The 25,356-nt window shown below is 41.0% G+C and overlaps 1 protein-coding gene across 3 annotated transcripts in view; it reads left to right on the forward strand.

The window, feature by feature from the left end:
• Positions 1–9,055: 9,055 nt before the first annotated feature.
• The window catches only part of CERS3 (ceramide synthase 3), a 178,309-nt gene continuing 162,008 nt past the window's right edge, over positions 9,056–25,356 (forward strand). Inside the window, exons 1-3 of one of the 3 annotated variants that reach the window (XM_060401984.1) lie at positions 10,388–10,484; positions 13,347–13,422; positions 21,891–22,150. The gene's annotated coding sequence lies outside the window, so the exon portion shown is untranslated. Of the gene's footprint in view, positions 9,385–10,387; positions 10,485–13,346; positions 13,423–21,890; positions 22,151–25,356 lie in introns of those variants that run through there. The other 2 variants (XM_027957005.3, XM_060401983.1) reach the window with 2 other exon arrangements.

Genomic DNA, 25,356 nt, shown 5'->3' on the forward strand with positions numbered 1-25,356 from the left:
ACTTCAGTCGTGGCCGACTCTGTACAGCCTTTAGACAGCAGCCCACCAGGCTCCCCAGTCCCTGGGATTCTCCAGGCAAGAACACTGGAGTGTGTTGCCATTTCCTTCTCCATCCCTGTGTGTCTATCTGCATCCAATTTCCCTCTTTTTAAGTATACAGTCAGTGGATTAGGGCCCAGTCTCATCCAGTAATGACCTCTTGTTGTCTGTTGTTTAGTCACTAAGTCATATCCCATTCTTTGTGACCCCGTAGACTGTAGCCCGCCAGGCTCCTCTGTCCGTGGGGGTTCTCCAGGCAAGAATCCTGGATTGGGTTGCCATTTCCTCCTCCAGGGGATCTTCCCAACCCAGGGGTCAAAACTTAGCCTTCTGCATTGCCAGGTGGTGTTTATCGCTGAGCCACCAGTGAAGCCCCAGTATGAGCTCATCTTAGCTTAATTATATCAGCAGGGACCCTATCTGGAAATAGGGTTGCATTCACAGGTCTTGGTAGCCCTGAATTTTGGGAGGGACACTGTAAGCCAGTACCCTTATTATTTCCCTTTGAGGTGTTTACATGTAATGTGATGTGGAAAAAACTTACATCTTAGTGGTTTTTTAAAGAGAAGTGATTAGCTTCATGTGTATGTATATATGTGATCTATGAGAACACAAGTATATTAAGATTTTTTAAAGATACTCAAAAAAATTTTTTTCCTGTTTAAAATTGTTGTGATATGAATAATTCTGTCTTTGAGAGAGGAGGCAGTAAATTCAGGTTTTCACGTCATTACAAGCACGCCTCATTTTATTGTGCTTCACTTTCTATTTTGCAGATCTTGCATTTTTTACAGGTTTAAGGTTTGAGGCAACCCTGTGTCATCCAAGTCTTTTGGTGCCATTTTTCCAAAAATATTTGCTCACTTTGTGACACTTTTGTAATTGCAATATTTTGGTAATTGCAATATTTCACACTTTCTCATTATTATATTTGTTACAAATATAAAACTTCTAATGGATGAGGAGTTGCTGCTTATGGATGAGCAAAGAAAGTGGTTTCTTAAGATAAAATCTGCTCCCAGTGAAGATTCTCTTAAGGTAGTTGAAATGACAACAAAGGATTTAAAAATATTTTATTAGCTTAGTTGATAAAGCAGTGGTTTTAACATCTTCAGCATTGCTGAAGGCTCAGATGACGGTTAGTATTTTTTTAGCAATAAATATTTCTTTATTATAGTATGTAGCCATAATGCTATTGCACACTTACTAGACTACAGTATAATGCAAACTTAACTAGTTTATATGCACTGAGAAGCCAAAAAGTCCGTGTGATTCCCCTTACTGTGATACTTGATTTACTGTGATAATTTGGAACTGAGTCCAGAGTATCTCCAAGGTCTCCCTGTGAGGGATTTGTATACTGAGTGTAACTGTATTCTGCTGGTGAGTCTGTCATTAAGGCAGTCTAAAATGTCATCCTTAAAGCATTTTTAAATGATCCTTTTATAGATAAATATAAGGAGACTGAACCTACCAAACAGTCACTCAGTCATATCTGACTCTTTACTACCCCATGGGCTGTAGCCTGTGAGGCTCATCTCTCCATTGGATTCTCCAGGCAAGAATACTGGAGTGGTTTGCCCTTTCCTCCTCCAGGGTGTCTTCCCAACCCAGGGATAGATCCAGGGTCTATTGCAAGCAGTTTCACCACCATCTAAGCCACCAGGAATGCCTAAAATATATTTTAAAGGCTGTGTTAATAAAACAGATTAGTACTCCTTCAGGTAGAAATAGGAAAGTCAATGGAACTAAATAGAGGATGGTTAATCATTATAAAAGTGAGATGCTAATATTAACCAAAGAGAAATGCAGAGATCAAAAAGTTTGGTAACGGGGGTATACATTGGGGTGGCTTCTATGTGAAAAAATGTATCTTCCACTTATAAAAGCAAAGACTAGAAATCTGGTTAAATGTCAAAATATATATATTCATAGTATATATGCTAAGTTACATATATACTTATGAAAAGAATGGGCTATATTCATGTTAAATGAAACACCTATAATAAAAAACAGAAGTAAATATACCAGAGTCCCATTTGTTTAAGGAAAGAAGGCAGGGAAGGAGTAATGCACACACTTAACATATTTATATATGTTTTTGTGTGTCTGTAAAATATGTAACAGCATATAAGAAAATACTAATAGCAGTTGCCCAGGGAAACAGATCTGGAGTAGAAAGCTTGACTTCTCATCATATATCTTGTTTTACTTTTTAACTGAATACTTTTTTTTTTTTAAGTTAAAATTACTTTTTTAAAATAAACTTGATTCTTTTGTTTCTGGGGGCACATAAATGCTGAATGCACTGAAGCCATACTTATACAGATGTGGTTTTTACCTGTGTTTCTCTATAAGATTGATAAGGAACCGTCAACCCCTTGTTTATATGTAAAATGAGAAAAAGGCAATCTCGTGTATGCTGAATGTTGGGATTTCAGAGATGCTACATGTATAACTAACCTTTAGGTGTAAGTCAGTTTGTCCTGCCCTCACTGAAGCCCTGGTACTGGTGAGGATGACTGACGCTAGTAGTGTGATAACTTTCCTGGCTGTTCAGAGTATCCAGAGCTGTCCTGAGTTAGTCCATAAGGGAAAACACAAAACGAGTGATACGCAATGAGTTCCTGGTCTGTAACTCCACCTCTTCTCCAAGTAAATACATATGTCCATTCAAGTGAGCACAGTTTATTTAATTTAAATTTATAAATAAATTATGAATCTGTTTTAACTTAAAATAGGTACAGCAAAATACATACATATATGACTTGAATTTTCACTAATAGCATGTTCATGAAACCAGTACCCAACTCAAGAAACAACACTGCTGACACTCAGGAGTCCCCCTGGGAACCCTCTAGTCATAACTCACTGGTAAAGGTAACTATGCCCTAAAATGAGACAACTAGATTAATTTTGCCTAGTTTTGTCTTTTATGTAAATGGATCATAGAGTATATGTTCTTTTATATATGGCTTCTCCAATGATATTTGGAAGCATGGTCTAATTTGTTTTTTAAATAATTGCCAAGTAGTTGCATTTCAGCTGTTACTAGCAAACAAAATACTTATAACTCCTTGAAGTTGTATATGGCACTCCCAGTGTGCCAGGATGGTGAAATTGATAGTGGTTGAAACAGAGACTGAAACAGGTTATACAGGACCTTGTGTAATTGGCCCCAACCTGTTTCTCTAGCCTCACCCGTGGTTCTCCCCCAACCCCCTGTCTTAGGAACACCACCTTATAAATTTGTCGAGCCCCATCTTTTTTCTTTTGTCGTGGGTCTTTTTATTTATTTATTTTTCGGTTAAGCCCCATCTTAAATGTTGGACCTGCGAAAACTCCGCCTGAACCATTAGATTTTGAACCATTAGATCCTGCCTGCTTTGTACTTTCTTCCCTGTGTTCTTTCCTGTATCACAGCATTCGTCACACTAGGTTTTATTAGCTGTTCAGCGGCCTCCGTTTGCCTTGTTCTTTACATTATCCCTTGTGAATAGCAGTGTGTCTGCCCCATTATAATGAACACAACCACAGGTGCTGAATACACGAGAAGAGATCCTCTCCAAGGACTTGGCAGTCTCCTGGGGCAGACAGGTGTGCAGAAACCTAAAGTGTCTAACTTGTACATCAGTTACACTTCCACATGTCAGCTGCTGTTCCAAGTGCCCGGATTATCCTTATAATAATAGGCAGGTACTGTTATGATCCCTGTTTTGCAGATGAGATTAACTTGGTAAGGTGGTAGAATCAAAATAATGGATTTAGTCAGTCTAGTTCCGACCTCTCCATAACTGACTGTCTTCAAGCAGGGGGTGATCACTACTAACGTTAACATTGTTGCTGTGAGTGCAGTGAGTGGTATGAAGAGAAGCCCTGCTGGCAGGCTAGCTTAGGGCCAGTTCATCCAAGACCCTGTGTGCTGTGCTAAGGAGTTATGACTGTTTTGTGCGCAGTGGAGAGCCCATGTGGTTTTCAACTCAGTGACTGGTTTTGTGTTTGAAGAAAGTGACTTAAATAGCAATATAGTACCAGTGGCTAGGCAGACATGTAGAAAAGACTGGAAGGAGTCCTGGGAACATCCCTCTGGCGTCAGGGACAATGAGAATGGAGGAGGGGGGCAAAGCCTTCTTGCTGAATCCCAGCAACAGGCCCCTCCGTCCACAGACTCATTAAAACATGAGTAAGAAGCAGTGTGCCATGCAAGGACTGATTTACAGTCCAAGAAAGCCAAGGTCTTAGCAGGTTTTGGACGGAGGGACACCAGACACACCTGAGGACAGGGATACCACACTGCAGTGGGATTAATTAGGCACATCTCAATGCTGACAGCCAACTTCCCACCCGCCCCATTACATTTTCCCCCAGAAAATTAGACGAAATGTCTGTGGAGTCTGACCAACCTAAGAGAAAGATCTAAAGATAACACTGTTGTTGATCAGTCACTAAGTCATATCCAACCCTTTGCAACCCCATGGACTGTAGCACGCCATGCTCCCCTGTCCTTCCCTATCGCCCGGAGTTTGCTCAAATTTGTGTCCATTGAGTCGGTGATACTATAACCATCTCATTCTCTGCCTACTTCTTTTGCCTTCAGTCTTTCCCAGCATCAGGGTCTTTTCCAGTGAATCAGGTCTTCACATCAGGTGACCAAAGTATTGGAGCTTCAGCATCAGTCCTTCCAGTGAATATTCAGGGTTGATTTCCTTTAGGACTGACTGGTTTGGGGGCTTCCCCAAAGAAATTATTCCACCAAGCCTGCCAACCCTGAAGTCCACAGTCACAAACTTCACCTATGGGGAGAGTTTCTAGTTGGCATGTATGTGTCCAATTCTTACATAGGAGTGAATAGCCAAGGAACACGAGTCATTTGTGGAAAGTCTCTTAACATTACAGAGCCTAAAACAAGACAGACTAAGCAAGGAGGAAATTAATCTAGTAATATCTTCAGAAAGAAATAGTTATAAAAGATATTATACTTAGAATATTCAGGAGGAGAAATAAACATGAATAATAGCAGAAATGAAAAACTCAATAGAAATGTAGTAAGTTGAGGAAATCTTCAAAAAGTATAACAGCAGGACAAAAAAAAATTGGAAAATAGTAACAACAAAATTTGAGGAGAGCTCACAAGATTCCATAGCTGAATAGCACAAGTTCTAGATAGAAAAGGAGGAGCAGAGAGGGGGAAGTACTAAAGTAGTCCAGGAAAAATTTCCAGAACTGAAAGACTGAGTCTTTAAACCATATATGAACATATAACTGGGAAAAGAAAAAAAAAAAAATTTTAGGATGAAGGGAGCCTGAGACAGGCGCTGCGTTCTCACTTGCATTTGTGTGTTGGGAGATGCTCCTGCTGCTATTCCCGTAAACAGGGAAGTAGAACCTCACAGTCTCCATAAAGGAGAATGCATTCTGCTCTCAGCTGAGTGACTCAGGCAGTCTTCAGCACGTGTTGACACCCAGCAGACAGACAGAAATCCCGTGTTGAAAATTAGAAGATCTACATTACAGCAGGAGTCATTTGTGTACAGCATTATGAAATTCATGGGAGAAGGTCTGATCTCCCTGAGACTGGAGAGAGGAGAAGAAAGAGGCCTGGATGAAGAAGGAAAGTTGAGAGAATTCCAGGGGCAGGAAAACAAGAAATGCTTTGCGGAAACTCAGGTCAGGTGGGGCTTGAACAGAGAAGTTTATGTAGAGTTTAGTATCTGAGAAGAAGACTCTGGGTGTTTTAACCATCAGGAAGCTGTCGGTCACTCGTGAGAGACCATGTGTGGCCCCAGGCGTGCTTGGGAGAGGAGGTGGACACCACGAGGACAGTGGTTTTCAACTGATCTGTGTTCTCTGTCCCTCCAAACACCAGGATCTGTTGTGGTGTCTGTGAAATGCCTCTGTCAGCATGGATCTGAACACTGTCCCCAGAGGCAGCGTCTGGTCATCGAGCCCGGTCTGGGGCTCGGACTCGCCTCTCACCTCCCTCCTCAGAGCCCAGGCACCCCACTCGGACTGCTCAGGGGTGTGGGAACGTGACCTTAAACACTGAGCTTTAATTGGTCTTTTATATAATTTTGACACCATATAGAGTTATCTTGCTTTATATTAAAATACTCATTTGAAAATTGTGGTCGATAAAATGCCTTTTCTAACTGTATTATTAATAACAGGTCAGACTAGCAAATGAACTGTAAATTTTTCTGATTATTCTATGGAAAGTGAAGCTGAACAAAGCAGATCAAAGCCTTCACAGTTAACCTCCTAATTATTCATCTTACTAGTATATTTTTTAAGATATAGAAAAACAGGGGTCCCCTTCTACATTTGCCATGACATTAACCTTTCCAAGTGGATTGACTAAACTGTAGCGCAGTTACTCACCACATTGGGTAAAATACATATTTATATATACCATGGATCGCTTGCATTTTTTTTTCCTCTTGGGGATTTTTGCTATTTCTTTTTTTTTTTTTTCAAGGAAAGGATAGTTTCCTAATACTTAGAGGAATTGAGAAATGGAATGTTATCACGGTATGATTTCCTTACCAGTGAGAAAAGTTTAAGCATTTTTAGTCTGGTTTGAGATAAGTGTCTCCCTAATCATTGAAAGCTGTAGAGTTTAAAATATGGGTTTATATTACAGATATTGTCTAGGAGTGGGGATTGGGGTTGTCTGTGGCATTATGACAGCATACGTTTTTTTAAAAAGTGCTCTAGACCTCCTGCCAGACACACCTCTCTGGAGGCCCACAGAGTGAACACGCCAGCAGCGCATTTATGGTTGCTTATAACTTTGTTTTTTAATTTATTGAACAAGTTTTCCTGCAGCCAAACTTTTTTTCTAATTTGCTAAGAAGGGAAGTTTATTTTTCATTTCTGAGTTGCTAACTTTTGTTTGTTCATGTCTGTAAAACACAAGAGTAGTATAGCCCACTGTTGTAAAATAGAATTGAGTTTTCGACTGCCAATTTTCCTGTAAATTGTCTTAAAATTTTTTTTTCTGGTTTAGTTATTTTTTTTTCTGTAATAAAGTGGAAAGATTTCCCTTACTCACTAGATTGTTGACAAGTAAATCATTTTTGGTATCATGTAGCATTCTTCGCTTGAATATGGCACATGTCCTCTTACTTGTGTGTCGCTTTTAATGTGTGAAATGAATGGTTTGATGGTTATATGGAAGGGAAATGAGTGGTGGACTAGGAGACAAGATTGATTGGCAACCGCATTTCCCTATACAAATGAGTTTGATTACAAACTAATAGTGAAACCAGAGTAACATTTAGGAGTAATCACAAACAGCCTCATTCTCTGAAATGTCTGTTTGGGTAAAAAGTATGTCAGTGTGAGCATGAGAATTTGGGAATGGACCTTGAACAGCACTGCACTTCCTGGATCAGCCTGCAGAGTGAAGAAACCACTAAGATTCCGTCAGAAGTATTTCTTTTAACAGCATTGTTTATTTCTTTTGTTCTTTAATAGTCTGTTATGGAGGGTGGTTAAAGGGCCGTCTGCAGCAAACGAATGTCATCCCAGTTGTTGTAGGTCAGTGGTGACATACCCACCGTAGGAGGCTGGACTCACAAGCACAGCAGCGGGATAAGTAGAATACATGACACTCGAACTCATGCCATCTGTGTTTTCCACCCGGGCTGTGCTAACTTGATTTGTGAACCAGCTGATGAGAAAAAATCACTGTGGTATCTGAAGAAAAGTGCTTTGGGACCATCCAAGATCAGGGTTTGAGGTTTCAAATGTATTCTGTGACTTAGAAGCTAAAACTGTGGGTGTGTGTTCTTTGGTCTGATCATCTGTAATCAGGAGATAATACATAAATGGACTTTATATTGTAAACACAATCAAAAATTTGTTCCCTTTTAATAGCTGAAAAGTTGTTCCTTTTTAAAATGTAGCATAGTTTTAATCTTAAAATGATTTTTCTTGTCATAAATTACATATTTGCCATGATAGTTTATTCTTCCTTAATATTTCCTATTTTCTTGTGGCTTGCAAATGGATTGTTAGTAATTTGTACTTATGTCTTGTAGTTATTTGGAAAACATACCTACTTTTAAACTATACAAATCATTACCTTTTATGCTTTCAAAAAACATGTTTGAAAATTCCTTTATCATCAAAGCCAAGACTGAAGCCATAAGCCTAGACTCCATTATGGGCCAAATTTAGTCCACTTTTCCTTTTCTTGCCCCATTTAGTTTTCTGGCCATTATTAATTTCATCTGAATTCATTAACCACTGTTCCCCCAAAAGTTCTAGGAAGCTTCTAGCTTCCTCTAGAATATATAATTTATACAAATTTTACTTTTGCCTTTTAGATGCCATTTTATTGTCACCATTTTATTTGTTAGTTAGTCTTAACTCTGTTTCACACTGTATCCAATGAACTAATCTCAGTTTTGGTTCCTCTTGGGTAATGTTTCCAAGAGGAAAGTCTAGGGTACCTCTCAGCAGTTTTTCTAGGAAGAGGAATATATTTCCTGAGACCTCATATATTATGTATCAGAATGTCTTGGTTACCATTCATTTTGTTGACCTGAATGACAACTTGTTTGGGAATAGTTTTGTGTTGCAACTTTTCTTAAACTGTTGCCATTTTTGTTCTATTGTTTTCTATCCCTAGCTTCTGGACGAGAAAGCTGAAACCATCCTTATTTGATTATTTTTAGGTTATCTGATTTTCTGATGGCTGTGTCCAAAATAATACATTGTCCTTGAAATTCAAGAACTTCCTGAGGTTATGTCTAGGTCTGGCTCTCTTTTAAGTATTCTTGCTTGGAACAAGATGAGTCTTACATATTATCCCAGATATGTTCTCTGGGTTCCCTTTTGCCACGCCTTCATAGCAAGTGTTTACATTTCATTTCAAAATCATCATTTACTTGCAGATTCAGCTTCTGCTTTCTACTCTCCATGCTTAACTTCCTCTCTTAACACCCTCAACTTTGTTCTCTTTTCTGTGTATTCTGGTGGAATGTCTGAACTCTGCCCTTCACTGGAGAAAGAAATGGCAACCTACTCCAGTACTCTTGGCTGGAAAATCCCATGGATGGAGGAGCCTGGTAGGCTACAGTCCATGGGGTCGGGAAGAGTCAGACACGACTGAGCGACTTCACTTTCACTTTTCACTGTCATGCATTGGAGAAGGAAATGGCAACCCACTCCAGTGTTTTTGCCTGGAGAATCCCAGGGACGGCAAAGCCTGGTAGGCTGCCGTCTATGGGGTCGCGCAGAGTCAGACACGACTGAAGCAACTTAGCAGCAGCAGCCCTTATTCATACCTGGTTTGATTTTCTCCAACGTCTGTTCAACTCATCATCACCTCCAAAGCAGGTTTAAATTATTATCATTTTTCTACTTCCTTGTAATCTCTCATCCATCTCTATTCGTATATTACCTGCATTCCAACTCCTTGTTTTATCTCATCCTGAGCGCTCCTTGATGCCTTTTGTTTTTATTTCCTGGAGAACTTATAAGACTTAACACTTAATAAGACAATAATTAAATTATTATTAAAAACATTATTTTCTACATTTTTTGTGCACTCAAATAGTAAAAATAGCTGTCATTTTCTGAGTGCTTAATTTTTACCACATACTATACTAAATACTTTCCAGACTATTTTTTCTCATTCAATCCTTAGGCACCCTGCAAGGAGTAATTATTATCCTTATTTTACTCATGAGGAAAAAAGCATTTAAAAATATTAAAAAGTGCAAGGTCACACAAACCAAAATTAATAAATTGAAGAGTTAAAGTTTAAACCCAGGACTCTCTGGCTCCAAAGCCCATTTTCCTAACCTCACTATACTATCTTCTCTATAAATGACTGTCATAGAATTATATTTTAATAAAATATTCAAAAGAATAACACTCCCCTTTTACTGGAGCTTTTTTTTTTTTTTTTCCACTCCCCATTTTATCTGTCTACCAGTTCTGATCTATGTCTTCATTCAACCTTGTAATGAGAGATCACTGCAAATGCGGGTCCTATTCCTGTCCCTACGCTCCAAGTTGTGAACAGTCTGTAGGCCAGTTACAGTGGTATTTGCCCCCTGGAGAGGTTGTGTAGTTGAGTAGCAAGGGCACCGGGTTTGAAATAATGAAAAACCCAGATTCGAAGCCCAGTTGTGCTATGTGGCCGCTGTGGACAAGTTACTTAGCCCCTGTTACCATGTCAGTGTGCATGTCGGAGGAGGTGCTGCCCCAGGTGAAGTCCCTGCCACCGGCAGCACGTTGCTGGTGGGTGGCGGCCTGCGCGGGCCCCAGCCCCGGCCCAGCCGGGGCGCCGCGCACTCCACAACCATGAGCCGCCCGTATCCCAGCATGCACCGCCGCACTGGCCGCCTGGCCCGCGTCCCAGGATGCACCGCCGCACTGAACGCCTGGCTCGGCTTGGCGACGGAGCCCAGCCTCAGGCCCGAGAGAGAAAGGTGCGTGGAGGTTGTGGCTCGGCGCCCGCGGCCTCCTGCGTGCCGGTGCCTCGCGGGCTGAGGTCTGTCCCGGTCCGGTCCCTGCGCAGGCCGTGTCGGGCCCTTGTGCTGACGCAGGCCGAGGCCATGCCCCGTCTGCCGGTCAGCCGTGTACCAGGCCCCTTCCCGCGCAGGTCGAGGCCAGGTCCGGCCCCAGTCCTGGGCCGAGTCTCCGCTGTCTTGGTGCTGCCCGCCTACCGGCCTCGGCAAAGTCGGTTAGACTCGTCCCAGGACTCCAGTGCGAAGCGGGTTTCCCTCTTTGTCTTGCCCTCATGGGTTTTTGTGAATTGCTAGGTTGGCTCCATCTTTTCACATGGGTGACTAGGGGTCAAGCCCACATTTCTGCGGAGTTCAAGGTAAGGGAGCCTGGGAGACTGTCCAGAAGTGGACTCGCCTAAACTCGATTCACAGACCGCTGTGCCCTCTGTATCCCTGGCCAGCACTTCTGAGGGGGCTTCGTTTTTCTCAGGTGAAAGTTATTATCCCTGTGTGACTTTAAGGAAACTGTTAACAATGCACTTTTTTTACTCTAAAATTCAACCAAATGTATCAAGGACCCAGTATGTGTTTACACCCAGTTGTGAGATCTGGGTGCTGGGACCTTAAAGATGAAATAGGCACCCATCCTATTCCTCATAGTCATAGCTTGTAGGCCTAAATCACCCTGTGATTTTTGATGTTTATTCCAGTTTTTCTTTTACCCCATCAGAAAATGGAGGGGTAAAAGAAATCATTTTAATTTAAATCAACTGAAATGGGAGGGCAGGTGGAATGTGAAGTTGTAGAAAGGGTAAACTGATCCAGTTAGGTTGGTTTGCCTACTGTAAATTGTGCCAGATTTTCCATTAATTGTTCAGTAAACAAATTTAGTAGGTCCAGACCAGCATTTTTAAGATTAGAATAGTCAATAGTATGGATAAGTTCTGTTTTGTGAAGCTTTGACTTGAGCTAGCATGCTTGGTCGTGTCTGACTTTTGTGGCCCCATGGACTGTAGCCCACCAGGCTCCTCTGTCCATGGGATTTTTCAGGCAAGAGTACTGGAGTGGGTTGCCATTTCCTCCTCAAGAGGACCTTCCTAACCCAGGGATCAAACCTATGTCTCCTGAGTCTCTTGCATTACAGGCAGACTCTTTACCCACTGAACTATTGGGTAAGGTTTCAGTTATGTATATTTAATAGGTATATTTGTACTAGGTTGTAATGTAAAGTATACTTATTGTGGATTACATCTTAAAAATTGTTACAGGTTTAGATCAGGACAAATATGTTACATGTATAGAAAGTAACCTTGCAGTAATAATAATTTATCTTGATAACAATTATTTGCAAAGATTGAAACTATGAAAGAGTCAGATGGTATTTCTGCCCTAATTAGCTCCATATTTTATAATTACTTTACATGGTATTAGCATGGCATGTATTTGGGTATCTGATCCATCACGTTCATTGTAGATGGTTGTTGATGTGTAAGGAATGGAATGGTAAAATTGCTCCAATATATGAGATCAGTCACTCTAGTGGTTGCTGATAATAGAAACCATAAACCATCATTGTTATTGTGAAAATATGCATGATTTATAGGTTATGTCTGTTGTTGCCATGTGTGTCCATATGAAAATCTTTACTTTACATTTTCCCTGCTAAAAATCAATAATGAAGTTAAGTAATCCAAGAGTTTTCTGGTCTGTCCTAATTATGATGTTGCTTTTTCTGAAAACTTGATGCAGAGCATATCTGATGTCAAAGGGGTTTTGCTATTGAAAGATGTTTTTCTTCTCAGCTTTGATAAGAGATTTTTTAAATTTTTTAACTAAAATTTAAAGCTCTTAATGGTTGTTGTTGTTCAGTCACTAAGTCATGTGCAGCTCTTTACAACCGCGTGGACTGAAGCATGCCAGGCTTCCCTGTCCTTCACTATCTCCTGGAGTTTGTTCAGATTCTTGTCCATTCAGTCAGTGATGCTTGCTATAATAATTATTTTTACATTTTGTATTTGTGTTTATTTGTTGACTAGTTGGTTGGTTGATTTTTATTTTAAGGATTTAGATAACTTAAAGTTTGGACTATACTTGATGAAACTAATTTCCCAGTGTATAATTTATTCTCTAATGTGTCAGTCAGACATTTAATTGTAACTGGCTAATATTTTATTTTGCAAATGGACCTTGCAAACAGTTTACCATCATCAAGCAACCTGTTTTTTTTAACTGTACTTACTGGTAACTGCTATGATAGGAATTCCACAAATGTATGAATTAATGAACATTATAACCATAAATTATTAATGTAAACATTCAGTGATACATCTTATTAGTTTTTAGCAAAACAATTTTTATACCTGATTTATTTTAAGAGGAACTAATATATGGCAGTTTTATTCCAGAGAAATGATAAGACATCTATTTCAAAAAGAGATAAGTGAATGGAAATCATCCTGTCCTATTGGACGCTTTCAAACCACACCCAACAGTGAAACAAGTAAAGTGCTATCTAAATTTCTAATTCAAAACCAGCCTAACACAAAAGAGGTTAAGAGAGCCGGGGATTGTTTTTCCTCAATTGAGATCTCAGTAGATACCTGTGAGGGGCACTTTATAATCAGTCTGGTATGTGGTATTTTGCTCATATCCCTTTAGTCTCTTTCAAAGTGTTTGACTCCAGCACTCACTGTGTAGTTCAGTTGATCTGTTAATAGAGCAAATGACTGCTAACATTCAGGGAATGTGCTTGCTTTTTCTAGCAATAGCCAAAGTTTGAGATCCTTAAGTAACTAGAAAGCAGGGACCATCGCTGCCTTGTTCACTGTGATTTCCTATTTTCAGGCACATAGGAGGTGCTCAATAAATAATTGTTGAAGTAATGGAAATACCATGGAAGGAGGAAGAGCAGCAGCAGAAGGTACATATAGCTTAAAACATAGGAGGAAAGCGTATTATCAGATCCTTAACTAGTATTTACTGAGGGTCTCCTATGAACCTAGTGGTGTTTCTGGGTGAGATCTGGGCTCACAGGCTGTTTACAGCCTAGGGGAGACAAGGAATATACTGATCAGTTTGAGTTACAAGAGGATTTTTGTGCTGTACTATTAAAGAATGGGACTGCACACAAAATGGGCCTGATGGTGTGACTTGGATGATAAATGTAAAGAGAAAGGTTGATTCAAGTTGCTTTGAGAGGCACAGTTTCCCAGAGGAAATGGGTGGGGCTTGGATAAGGAGGGATGGCAGGCAGGGCATGAGCATAGCCACTGGCTCACCCCAAGGGGAGATTGATATTGAGGGACAGTGGGGAGCAAAGTGGGATAGGCTGCCTGGGGGTCATATTTTAGAGGAGAGGCTAGGAAATAGACAGTCATGGAAGTTAGATTTCATGTAACCAGCATAAAGAAGCTGTAAGTTCTGGAGCAAGGAAGTATTTTGTTGCAGGCTGTGTTTTCAGAGTGCTCTAAAGGAGGAGGGCAGCTTTCCCTCAGAGACTAGACGGAGACAGGACACAGACCCCAGGACTAGAATTTCAGTACTACCTTCAGTCACACCACAATGTTCTGGTCACTGTGGATGCTTACAAAAGCAACCAATGAGGGGAAATGCATTTGTCCTAGAACTTCATTTTAGGAGGGTCTGGAAATGACCACACCTGTTCAACAGCCACAAACCCACACATGCTCAGTCTCTGCCTCAAGCCTGGTCTGTGTTTCTAATGCCCTGTGGAGTAACAAAGTCAAATAAGGAGAAAGAAGTGTGAGTTCTTATTCTTGGGAATGAATCTTAGTTACTGTCATCATGAAATTTAGTCCAGCTTATTTTTGATCAAGGACTCCATCCTGCCTTTTAAAAACTTGCTCCCAAGAATTCACAAGCTGAAGAGAGGTGCCCATCCTTGGTGGTCTCAGGTTGCCAGGCACATCTTCTCTTGCTTCTTTGTTGGCACATAGTGTGTAGTGTATGGGATAAGAGGAGAAGGTGAGTGAGAGGGAAAAGATAGACAGGGAGCTCATTGAGCTCAGGGGTCTTGCCTTCATCTTTGTCTTTCAAGCAACTTATACAATACATGTATTGAATGAATGATGACCGGATAGATAAGGGGAATTTTGTTTCCTGATTGTATGGTATAAATAACATGGTGTCAGTGGCCCAGATATTTATTCAAACACTCATCTCCTTCCTACCTCCTCTTTCTTCACACCTGTTTAGTGCTGGTGCAACTCATCAGTCTGGTTCAGTTCAGTCACTGAGTCGTGTCCGACTCTTTGCGACCCAATGAATCGCAGCACGCCAGGCCTCCCTGTCCATCACCAACTCCTGGAGTTCACTCAGACTCACATCCATTGAGTGGATTATGCCATCCAGTCATCTCATCCTCTGTTGTCCCCTTTTCCTCCTGCCCCGCCCCCAATCCCTCCCAGCATCAGAGTCTTTTCCAATGAGCCAGCTCTTTGCATGAGGTGGCCAAAGTACTGGAGTTTCAGCGTTAGCATCATTCCTTCCAAAGAACTGATCTCCCAGGGCTGATCTCCTTTAGAATGGACTGGTTGGATCTCCTTGCAGTCCAAGGGACTCTCAAGAGTCTTCTCCAACACCACAGTTCAAAAGCATCAATTCTTTGGGGCTCAGCTTTCTTCACAGTCCAATTCTCACATCCATACATGACCACTGGAAAAACCATAGCCTTGACTAGATGGATCTTTGTAGGCAAAGTAATATCTCTGCTTTTGAATATGCTATTTAGGTTGGTCATAACTTTCCTTCCATGGAGTAAGCGTCTTTTAATTTGATGGCTGCAGTCACCATCTGCAGTGATTTTGGAGCCCCCCAAAATAAAGCCTGACACTGTTTCCGCTGTTGCCCCATCTATCTGCCATGAAGTGATGGGACAAGATGCCATGACCTTAGTTTTCTGAATGTTGAGCTTTAAGCCAACATTTTTGCTCTCCTCTTTCACTTTCATCAAGAGGCTTTTTAGTTCCTCTTCACTTTCTGCCATAAGGGTGGTGTCATCTGCATATATGAGGTGATTGATATTTCTCCTGGCAATCTTGATTCCAGCTTGTGTTTCTTCCAGCCCAGCATTTCTTATGATGTACTCTGCATAGAAGTTAAATAAGGAGGGTAACAATATTACAGCCTTGACGTACTCCTTTATATTTGGAACCAGTCTGTTGTTCCATGTCCAGTTCTAACTGTTGCTTCTTGACCTGTATATAGATTTCTCAAGAGGCAGGTCAGGTGGTCTGGTATTCCCATCTCTTTCAGAACTTTCCACAGTTTATTGTGGTCCACACAGTCAAAGGCTTTGGCATAGCCAATAAAGCAGAAATAGATGTTTTTCTGGAACTCTCTTGCTTTTTTGATGATCCAGCAGATGTTGGCAATTTGATCTCTGGTTCCTCTGCCTTTTCTAAAACCAGCTTGAACATCTGGAAGGTCACAGTTCATGTACTGCTGAAGCCTGGCTTGGAGAATTTTGACATTACTTTATTAGCGTCTGAGATGAGTGCAATTATGTGGTAGTTTGAGCATTCTTTGGCATTGCCTTTCTTTGGGATTGGAATGAAACCTGACCTTTTCCAGTCCTGTGGCCACTGCTGAGTTTTCCAAATTTGCTGGCATATTGAGTGCAGCACTTTCACAGCATCATCTTTCAGGGTTTGAAACAGCTCAACTGGAATTCCATCACCTCCACTAGCTTTGTTTATAGTGATGCTTTCTAAGGCCCACTTGACTTCACATTCCAGATGTCTGGCTCTAGGTGAGTGATCACATCATCATGATTACCTGAAGCTCTTTTTTGTACAGTTCTTCTGTGTATTCTTGCCACCTCTTCTTAGTATCTTCTGTTTCTGTTAGGTCCATACCATTTCTGTCCTTTATCGAACCCATCCTTGTACGAAATGTTCCCTTGGTATCTCTAATTTTCTTGAAGAGATCTCTAGTCTTTCCCATTCTGTTGTTTTCCTCTGTTTCTTTGCATTGCTCGCTTTGAAAGCTTTCTTATCTCTTCTTGCTATTCCTTTGAACTCTGCATTCAGATGCTTATATCTTTCCTTTTCTCCTTTGCTTTTCACTTCTCTTCTTTCCAAAGCTATTTGTAAGGCCTTCTCAGACAGCCATTTTGCTTTTTTGCATTTCTTTTTCATGGGGATGGTCTCGATCCCTATCTCCTGTACAATGTCGTGAAGCTCCGTCCACAGTTCATCAGGCTTTCTTGTCTGTCGGACCTAGTCCCTTAAATCTATTTCTCACTTCCACTGTATAATCATAAGGGATTTGATTTAGGTCATACCAAAATGGTCTAGTGGTTTTCCCCACTTTCTTTAATTTAAGTCTGCATTTAGCAATAAGGAGTTCATGATCTGAGCCACAGTCAACTCCCGGTCTTGTTTTTGCTGACTGTGTAGAGCTTCTCCATCTTTGGCTGCAAAGAATATAATCAATCTGATTACAGTGTTGACCATCTGGTGATGTCCATGTGTGGAGTCTTCTCTTGTGTTGGTGGAAGAGGGTGTTTGCTATGACCAGTGCGTTCTCTTGGCAAACTCTGTTAGACTTTGCCCTGCTTCATTCCGTACTCCAAGGCCACATTTGCCTGTTACTCCAGGTGTTTCTTAACTTCCTACTTTTGCATTCTAGTCCCCCATAATGAAAAGGACGTCTTTTTTGGGTGTTAGTTCTAGAAGATCTTGTAGGTCTTCATAGAACCATTCAACTTCAGCTTCTTCATCATTATTAGTTGGGGCATAGGCTTGGATTTCCATGATATTGAATGGTTTGCCTTGGAAATGAACAGAGATCATTCTGTCGTTTTTGAGATTGCATCCAAGTACTGCATTTTGGACTCTTTTGTTGACCATGATGGCTATTCCATTTCTTCTAAGGGATTCCTGCCCACAGTAGTACATATAATGGTCATCTGAGTTAAATTCACCCATTCCAGTCCATTTTAGTTCACTGATTCCTAGAATGTCAACGTGCACTCTTGCCATCTCCTGTTTGACCACTTCCAATTTGCCTCGATTCATGGACCTGACATTCCAGGTTCCTATACAAAATTGCTCTTTACGGCATCGGACCTTGCTTCTATCAGCAGTTACATCCACAACTGGGTATTGTTTTTGCTTTGGCTCCATCCCTTCATTCTTTCTGGAGTTACTTCTCCACTGATCTCCAGTACCATATTGGGCACCTACTGACCTGGGGAGTTCCCCTTTCAGTATCCTATCATTTTGCCTTTTCATAGTGTTCATGGGGTTCTCAAGGCAAGAAAACTGAAGTGGTTTGCCATTCCCTTCTCCAGTGGACCACATTCTGTCAGACCTCTCCACCATGACCCTCCTGTGGATGGGCCCCCACCAAATAGCTTAGTTTCATTGAGTTAGACAAGGCTCTGGTCCATGTGATCAGAATGGCTAGTTTTATGTGATTATGGTTTCAGTGTGTCTGCCCTCTGATGCCCTCTCTCAACACCTACCATCTTACTTGGATTTCTCTAAATCTATGTGTAAAAAATAAAGTCTATTAGGAATAAACATAGGAATAAAGCATATAGATTAAATATATTAATAATATTTGCTATTATAATCATAGCTAAATCTACGAAGTACTTACTATGTGTCAGGTACTCTCCTAAGAGCTTTGATGGACATTAACTAATTTAATGTTTTCCTAACTCTGTAAGATATTGCTGTTCTCTTCCCCATTTTGCAGCTGAGACACCCGAGGAACTGAGACTTAAGTGACTTGTCTGGAGTCACACAGTCAGTAAGAGTAAGATCACACAGTGAGCGCAAAGAGGCACTGGGTTGAGCAGCAAAATCTTTCTGGAGGAGACGAGCTGAGATGTGGCCTGCCCTATCACCAGGGCAGAGACTGTCTGGTTGGCCCTCACCAGGGCTGGTAAACAAGGCTGTGGAGAGCCTGCTCACATAGCCAGATAACTGTTTCTTGAAAGAGATTCTCTCCTTTGAGGAAAAAAGCAGATAAACTCTATTAAACTTATATTTTCTTCTCTAGAAAATTAAGGTTTGGTCTCAAATATAACACGCGGCTTAGAATACCAGAAGCTGCCTTCTTCCCTTTCCTCCACGTCCATACCATGTGCAGCTGGGTGCCTTCCGGTCCTTGCTAGGGGAGCTGTGGCCCCGTGTCTAGGGGTCTGCTTCCCACGAGGGCCTACAGGCCATTTTCCTGTGTCCTGCCTCCTCTGTACTCCTCCTCTGAGTTCTCAAGTAGTCCTCCCAAGTCCTGATTGGATTTACCTGCTTTTATCCCCTGCCCCTCTTTTACACTGTGAACTATTCTTTACACTCTTTCTTACTTCAGTAACATTTAGTGACAAGATTTCTCTGTGTATAAAAACTCATCCATTTTGTAACACATGTCTTATTACTCCCCTCGAAATCTCTCCACTTTTATCAGGCTTAATTGATTACATTTTATTGTCAGAGATAATATTCACTTTTTAAAATGTAGTGAATCATTAATATTTTAATAAATGATTAAATATATATTAATGGGGATTCAAATATATAAAACTGATTTAATGTCTTACATCCTGAAGTTTTCTAATAAAATGAAACAGTATTTCCTGGAAGTGACACCCACACACGCATCTTGCTCTGTCATGCTTCCTTTGCATTCTGTGTTTTCTGTTAGCAGTGAACTGATACATTTATCACGAGGCACAAGTAAGGAAGAGAAAAGAAAAGGAAAAAGAAAAGCATTACCTTAGGAGTCCTGGAAGGAACATGTTTGTGTTCATTTTCCTCAGAGGAACTCAGGCTAACAACTCCGCCAAGTCACAACCAGCAAACCTCCAGAATTCCTCACTTCTGTCCCTCTGGCCGCTCTCCTCTGTTGTACAGGTTTTTCACCTGTCTCTAAAAGAGGAACTATACCTTGTCCTTGACTCAAGAAATATAGCAGATGTGAGATTCTTTTGATAATAGAGAAGCTATGAGCTATGTATAAATACTTTATTTTTGATTTGTACATATATCTTATCAGTAGATGAGATATATTTAGTTATACAATTGACAAACAAACATGTGGTCCTACAGTACTGTTTTGGTTTATTTAATTCTGACAAAGGGAAGCCAGAGTAGAGTTCAGAAGTATCCTTTTCCCCAGATATCTGCAGAGTGAAACTGAGTGTTGGTTGCCCACAAGTTGGGGTGTTCACTATTGACATGTATTGAACAGCTCAGCACGGTGCTAGGCTCCAGGGATATAAGGATGTGTGAGGCATACTCCAGAGGAATTCCCAATGTAGTGGGGACTGCAAGCATGCTCAGTCAAGTCCAGCTCTCTTCCAACCCCACAGGTTGTAGTCTGCCAGGCTCCTCTGTCCATGGGATTATTTCAGCAAGAATACTGGAGTGGATTGCTATGTCTTCCTTCCAAGACATAGGGGATCTTCCCAACCCAGGGATCCAACCTGCATCTCCTGTGTCTCTTGTACTGAAGGCAGATTCTTTACCATTGAGCCACTAGGGAAGCCCGTGTAGTGGGGAAGCAGATATAAAACCAACTAAGTTGTAATAGTAGAGTGCTGTAATATCGTTATAAACACACAACAGGGTGGGCTGAGAGCCGTGGGACTTGGCAGGGGAGTCAGACTTCCATCAGGCAAGAGAGAGCAGAAAGCAGCCAATGGACGGGCATGGACGTTGACTGCTTCTGTTGCCTGGAAAGCAGTGGGAAAGGGCAAGAGGAGCTTCTAAAGGACTGGTTGTCTCCTGTGACAAATCTAGACAGAGTATTAAAAAGCAGAGACATCACTTTGCTAACAAAGGTTCATATAGTCAAAGTTCTGGTTTTTCCAGTAATCATGTACAAATGTGAGAGTTGGACCATAAAGAAGGCTGAGCACCGAAAAATTGATGCTTTCAAATTGTGGTGTGAGAGAAGACTCTGAGAGTCCCTTGGACTGCAAGGAGATCCAACCAGTCCATCCTAAAGGAAATCAGTCCTGAATATTCATTGGAAGGACTGATGCTGAAGCTCCAGTACTTTGGCCACGTGATGCAAAGAGCCAACTCATTGGGGAAGATTGAGGGCAAGAGGAGAAGGGGGCAACAGAGGATGAGATAGTTGGAAGACATCACCTACTCAATGGACATGAGTTTGAGCAAACTCCAGGAGACAGTGAATGGCAGGGAAGCATGGTGTGCTGCAGTTCATAGGGTTGCAGAGTCAGAGACAGCTTAGCGACTGAACAACAGACTAGAAATGTACAGTGTGGGGTAATTCTGCATAGTCTCCTGGCAAGATCTGGTAAGATCTGAACCGCAGTCTGTGCATTCACTGCCCATTCTGCTGACAGATCACTGCCTGCCAAATGAGCTTTAAAATTTATGAACCCTTTAATAGAAAAAATCTGAGAAGAGGAAACCAGACTAGGAGAATTGCATAAGCAAGTGTTGAATGAAAGGGCCTTGACCAGTTTTCCTTCTTTGAACTAAATTCATTAGGGAAATTTGAGGAACTGTAAAGTTTCAGAGAACTTCAAACTGGCATTTTCCCCTTCTCTGCCACTAGTCAACTTGTATTTTGCTGTCGGCTATTAAGCTGACAGAAGAAGAAAGCTGTCTTTCAGCGGTTGGAGTCAGCCAATGAGGAGAGCTTCAAACCAGGCTTTCGGGGAGGCAGCACTGCCCAGACCTCTTGGGAGGCAAGGTTCGGCTTATGAGACGGACAGGAATCAACTTGTTGCAGCTTTTTTACTTGTCAGAGCACCTTTAAATAATCCACGGTTGCAGCTGTTTCATCTTCAGACAAAGGAAAGTGAAAATGGTCCCAAAAGGTGTAACATCTCAAGCTCTGTAAAATGAGGGACACCTGCCTTTAAAATGGAAGCATCTGAAGCAGGCAAACAATGTTTATATCGTGCTACTACGTTTGTCTTTCCTTGTCTGTGATGATGATTATTTGAGACACAAAACAAAGTGAATCACATCTAACTATTCTAAAAAAAAAAAAAAAGATGACCTGATTTTTGGGGTCATTTTATGGTTCAGAAAGGGGATTTTTTCAATTGCTAGGAAACAGGTGGAAAAATTACATTTCTAAGAGTGATGCTCCTTAGTTACTGAGTTTTGTGGTGTGGTAGTGATTTAGCTAGCAAAATCCATGCCCACGTTTCAGGCTTCTGGAGAGTAATACACTGTCAGAACAGCTCAGAGGACTGGGCTGTCAGCAGTGTTTTGGGTGTCTCTCTGCCACTAAACCCCTTCCTTTTAATACAAAGAGCAAGACTACCCTGAGTAGTAGTTGAGGAATGACTGTGGGCACCGAAATGCAATTACAGTGAAGCAAGTGATGCATTTGTGATTCACTGTCTCAATGGATTCCACTTTTCTCCTCTCCAAGTGGTGAAACAGGAAACAGCATCGCATCAGGAAGAACCTGAAGGTGTCCTCCAGGAGCCGTGCCCCACGTCACTGATTGCCCTCAGTCAAAAATCTTGACCTGCAACTTTAGAGGGTGGGTCTCTGAAAGAATGTCAGAGCTTACACAGCAGTGAGGTGTGTTGCTCTCTGATGAGAACGAAGCTGGCTGGAGCACTGGGAGTCTGGCTCTGACTGCTTTCACAAGCCAGGGGCATCGTTGTGCACTGAAGTTTCAGAAAGGTAGGCACCATCTTATGGATGTTGTTGTTATTTGAGCACCTTCAAAACCAAGTTGGCCTTGATTCTGTGTATGTGTGTGTGCATGAGAGAGAGAGAGAGAGATGATCAAAATGTTTGTTTTTTGGCCTGATGCAGGAGAGAGACAGAAAACAGAAGTTCAAAGCCATTTGCTTGATAAGTTTTTAGTAATGAAGAGTAAATGGTGAATTCAAACTTCTACTTCTAACCTGTATTACTTGCTCTTGGCAAGTTTAAACTGTTTCATTGAAGGCACAGGAAGAATTGTTCAGAAAGTGAAATCACGTGAGGCCAAACGCTCCGTCAGTGTAGCTTGATTTATTTGGAAAGCCTTGACTCAAGCTGAAATGAAAAGGGTGCCCATGGATCTCCAGGCAGCATGGAAAAGGCCATTTCAGACTACCTAAGAATGTCATAAATTTGGAACAAGGCAGAACTTGCTCATCTCACAGTGTCAGGCTTTTTTAAGCTTGTTCCATCTTGAGGGAGATAATGTCATGTCCAGAAGACATTAGCTGATTAATTCTAAAACTTCCAGCTTTGTGCAGAAAAACTAAAGCAAAACTTTATTTTTTTCTAACCCATGTTTAGTGAGGGTATTCTTTTAAGCAATTTTATTTCCTGAAAAGCCTTATACAGAGCAAGGGAAAGAAATTTGGGGAACTTGCCGGATGATGATTCATTCATTAATCTGTAAAATACAAGGTCTTTCTCCACTACAAGTGAGGGTTCAGACTTTTCACAACACCTTTCATTTCTCTCGGGTTTCCACTTAAAATTTCATCAGTAAAATCCTGGACAAAGGGACAAATTCTTGAAGAGGAAAATAGATACAGATAATAATTGTATAGTCTTCCCATGAAAAAATTTCTGTCATTTCTAAAAGCAATCACATTAATTTACATAAGTTTGAAGATAATTCTGGATTTAGCAGTAAACTGCACTAATTGAGTCCTTATTGTGTATTTATGCATTTCACATTTAATTCAATGAGACAAGACTCATGCCATTTTCAGATAAGGAAATTTAGTCTCAGTGAGATTTATAGCAGCGTAGTAGGGAAGTGAGAGAGCCAGAACTCTGTTGCCTTTCTGCACACAGAATATATGTATGATTGGAGCCCTCTGTATTTCTGTCCTTTTCCATCAGCCCTTTATGAGTCCTTGTCACATGGAGGAGTTTCTGAATCCATAATAATATGCAAATTTTGATATCTGGTAGAGCAAAAGACCAAGCGTCAATCTATATTTGCTTCTGCTCTGGGAGTGAAGTCATGATGAAGTTTACTGAACATGGGCTAGACAGACCTAGATTTGAATCCCTGCTATGTGACCTAGGCAAGTTAGTGAAATTCTTCAAAGCTCAATTTCCTTATTTATAAGCTGATTATAATAATGTCCATCTCATAGCCTTGTTATAAGGACTAGAGAGACAAATAATGAAAGTGCCATCTGCATGATTGAAAAATGGTAGACTTTCGATCAATAATAATCGTCATTTCTCCAATAACTTGTTGAGGCTTTGACATGCTGGATATCAGCAGTGACAACAGAGGCAAGACCCTTCCCTCATGGAGCTGACTGGTGCTTATTTATTCTATCATCATGTGACTGACTTTCTGTGAAAATCACATTATGGTTATTGAGACCCTTTATGGTGGATACAGTCTGGCTTTGACATAGCCTCTGAAACAGGGTAATGAAAGTCCTGTGCTAAGATTCCCCTAAAATATAGTAAAATCCAGCAAAAAGCAAGAATATCAGATACTTCTTTTACAAAAGTCAGTTTGTTCCGCTAATCATTTCAGAGTTAGAGGTCAGGAAGGATGTGCTTTTATGCAAACATTTACACACGCACGCGTGCACACACACACACAGAATTCATGTGAGTTTTCCTGGGCCCACAAAGCCATAGTAGAAGCATTACTGACAGGATAGGTGTGGGAGGAGGGTCTGGCTCCAAGAACTCATGGAACAGAGTGTAGTGTGGCAGCCATTCGTTTGCTTTAGGTCCCCCGTCTACTCAAGAGCCCTGGGCTTCCCAGGGCCTTCCCAGCGTAAATTTAGGGACAAAGCTTGAACTGGAGATAATATACAGTTATAAAGACAAAACTAGGGGCAAGAGCAACTGACTGACTTACCAGCTAAAAGCCTGGAGTTAAGTAGGCTGGTTGGCATCAAGAATGGTATTTTGGCATCTGTCCCTAACTTTGAATCCCAATAAACTGCAGATCATATCAGAGAGATATGAGAGGGACACAGGGAAGCTCCCTCTGGAATCCAGTGCAACTGTATTCTTCCTTTTCCTGGCAACACCTGCATACCCAATACCACTGACCTTGTTGGTTTACTACACCCTGAGTGTTTTTTTTAATGTAGTTGGTAGACCCAGAATGACTGAACAACTCTGTGTCAGCCCAGACCAGAGAGTTGGCACTATGAAAGAAGGCTTTCTAAAGTGGCAAGACTTAATTTTGTAAGCCCAGTGCAACAATCAGTCTCATCATTTTATGGGTCATGTTGCCTTAAGATTGTGTCTTGTAGCAAGGATTTTAACGGATGAAAATATAAACTAAGTCAAAAGCCTAATGAAGTTCAGGCTTAGGTAATAAACCCTCAAACAGCAGGTGGATGGAGAGATTAAGAATCTTTAACCTTATATAATACTATAATAGCCTGGATTCTCTCCAGGGATTTCTGTGAATGGGGGACAGATGTTTGATTGTAAGTGGACTGCAGCAATCACTGTGTTTTAAAACAGTTAAATTATTTTGAAATTTCATTATTATCAGACCTTAAAGTCTGTGGGAACCCACTAACAAATGAAAGAGAACTGTGTAAGAGGGGATGTGACCTTGGGACACATTTCTCCTTTCCCAGATAGGAGGATTTAGAATTTCCTAGGCAGTGAGAGAGTGAGAATTTCCCAGGCTGCTCAAATAGAAAATGTTTTGGTTCACTTTAAAAATCATTTTCTCTTTTTTTTTTTGAAATATAAATATATTTATTTTAGTTGGAGGGTAATTACTTTACAATATTGTATTGTAAAAACCATTTTCTCTGTATTTATTCATTTTTTTGTCCACGTGGTCACTGGCAAGTCTTTGGAGAGCAGTTGTGTAGTGTTCTAAGGAGTGTGAGCTGAGCTGGCCAGAGACCTGATGTGTAGCTGGCGTTTAGTGTACAGAA

This window comes from Ovis aries, chromosome 18 (assembly GCF_016772045.2).
Source record: "Ovis aries strain OAR_USU_Benz2616 breed Rambouillet chromosome 18, ARS-UI_Ramb_v3.0, whole genome shotgun sequence".
NCBI classification, from domain to species: domain Eukaryota; kingdom Metazoa; phylum Chordata; class Mammalia; order Artiodactyla; family Bovidae; genus Ovis; species Ovis aries.